Below are 2578 nucleotides of genomic sequence, written 5' to 3' on the forward strand. Positions count from 1 at the left end.
CAAACCGACATTACCATGAAACGCGATTCGAACCCTGTATGGTTAGTTTAAATACACTGGAAAAACAATTGACCGGAGCCGGAGCACAAACCGACCCCTTTACGCACCATTATTTGCTTTTAAAAGAGTCTAGACAAGTAAATGAGATTTGACTTTGCTAGCTGTCGATAATGAATCAAATCAAAAACCTTTTCAATCCGACTTTTTGCAGTGATCGCTAACTAAAGCAAGTATTTGTTGCAAATGTGCAGGCTTCTGGCAGTTTGGTCAACTTTGCAAGAGTTGGCAAAATTACAAACGGCTTAGATAATTTAATCGTTCCGAATTCCTGCTATGAATAATTGATGAGAAGGTTTTGTTACCATAGATTTCCCTGAGTTCTTTTCAAAATGAAATTTTATTGATTGTTACATGTTAATTCTGTGATTTTCAAAAGGCCTTTGTTCCGCTCTTCCAATAGCGAAAGGCCCAAATTTTATTGCGTGCCTACGTGAGCTGCTATTAAAAGGGATTCTAAATCAACAATCGATCTACACAGTGTTTACCTTGAGCTAACAAAGATCTTGACGTTTAACATGATAATTCGCTGACAGCGACGACAGTTTCTAGAAAATTACTTACCGTCCACAAACACGTCGCGAAGAAAATGGCGACCAGCGATGGATATCCAACACCAATACTCGTGTCTTATATGTTTTTCTATTCCATTGTGTTTATATTATCAGTGGTAGGAAACGTAATAGTTCTATGCGACTGTTATAGGACGATAAAGAGATGTGGCCAATCTTCCATAACATGGTTCCTTGCAAATTTAGCTTTCGCTGGTTTATTATTCACATTGTTGAGTATATTGGACGCCATCAATTCGTTGTGGAAATGGGTTGGCAGCACGGTTGCCAAGCTACAAGGCTTCCTCATTGAAGCTTGTTATACCGCATCAATTATGACACTTGTAGTAATAACCTATGAGCGACGAAGGGCTGTGATCACACCCTTTAGCATCAAAACGAGCGCTTCTAGCAGTACTTATAGAAAGCTAATCGCAGTATGGAAACAAAGGGATCATTGCTTTGCACAAACCTTTCCTTCGGAGATTTGGGCAGACATGTATACTACAGTATTCACTCCGTCTGCATCTTCATTGTTCCTTTAACATACATGATATATGCCCAGAAGAGCATTTTTCTTACATTAAGCTCAAGAAACCTACTGACAAAAAACGATTTTACAACAGTGTCGGTCCATCGCCATCGAAAGGTTGCAAAAACTCTTGCTGCCTTAAGTTTTGCATTTACCGTATGCTGGGCACCTTTCATAATTTTCCGAGAGTTAATATATTTTCACATCGCCGACGAAGGATATCAATGGAGAGCGTGCCAACTTTTGATTTTTCTAAACACGGCTTTAGATCCCGTCCTTTATGGACTTTATGGGGATAATGTGAAAAAATTATATTCTCGATTTTTCAAAAGCACGCGGCGTTATCGGACGTTTGGAAAGGAAAAGGTGCGTACTTCAAAATCAATCAAGCTTTCGTCGGCCTTACGAGTTCATAGTTTTTCTGTTCTTTGTAAAATAGACCAGGAAGGTCCTCTCAGCAGTGAAGAGCAAACTGGATGTAACTCGGATATAAGCACCGTGACACAGCTGTAATTGCACACCATTTGTAAACATTTCCAAGAGTAACAAATTGCTGAGGATTTTTCATTGCAAAAGGAAGGACATGACACAGAGCGGGAAATCATTGTTGATTCTTTAACATCTTGACGCTATCTGCCAAAAAAATACCTGCCCGTCTTGTAGTTTTGAAGTATTTTAGTCCAATCGTAGGACAAAAAACTTGACTTCATATTACGTATAAGTATTGGCCTAACTACCGTAGCCCTGTATGGGGTAATATCGGAAAGAAATTATCTGACAAACTTTAAAAGCTCCGGAAAAGAGCTGGCAGAATTGTCACTTCTTCAGCTTTTGACCGAGAATCGCTAGAGTAATCTTTAATCGTATTGAACTTAGTTGGGAAAAGGTTTAAGTTAAATTCGCGCCTTATGGCGCCAATGCCGGAAGCAATCTTTTTGCATAGTTTGTTGACTATGTCATGCCATGTTATCATCAATACGAATCCCAAGTGATTTAGAAATGGATACTTTTTTTTATATATCTATCGAAAGTTCAAGGGATTCAGATGATGTACTCACTTTTTGTCTACTGTATCCGATCAACATAAACTTGTTGAGCAGATGTTTTCTCGCTTTTCCGTCTTCTGGATACAACAATCTGACCGGCGGTTTCTAAGTTGTAGGAATATATGTAAACTCAACTAAGTTCGGTGAGAAAAGAATTTTGTTAATTTTGTACATCAGTTGCTGCAGCCTTGGTGTTTAGATCATTGTTTGCACTGAATAACCAGTTAAACCTTTTGTTTCGCCTGAAATACTACATTTACATATACATTGCCTTGGTACAACCCCATTTCGATTACTTTAGTATTGTCTGGGGGAATTGCAAGAAAACGCTCTCAGAAAAATTACAAAGACTGCAGAACCGTGCTGCTCGCATTTTGACTTCCAGCTCCTAT

General features: G+C 38.8%; 1 pseudogene; it reads left to right on the top strand.

Moving 5' to 3' along the window:
• Positions 1-646: 646 nt before the first annotated feature.
• LOC138008690 (QRFP-like peptide receptor) lies at positions 647-2198 on the top strand (annotated as a pseudogene).
• Positions 2199-2578: the final 380 nt, after the last annotated feature.

The sequence above is a fragment of the Montipora foliosa genome, chromosome 6, assembly GCF_036669935.1.
Source record: "Montipora foliosa isolate CH-2021 chromosome 6, ASM3666993v2, whole genome shotgun sequence".
In the NCBI taxonomy this organism is placed as follows: domain Eukaryota; kingdom Metazoa; phylum Cnidaria; class Anthozoa; order Scleractinia; family Acroporidae; genus Montipora; species Montipora foliosa.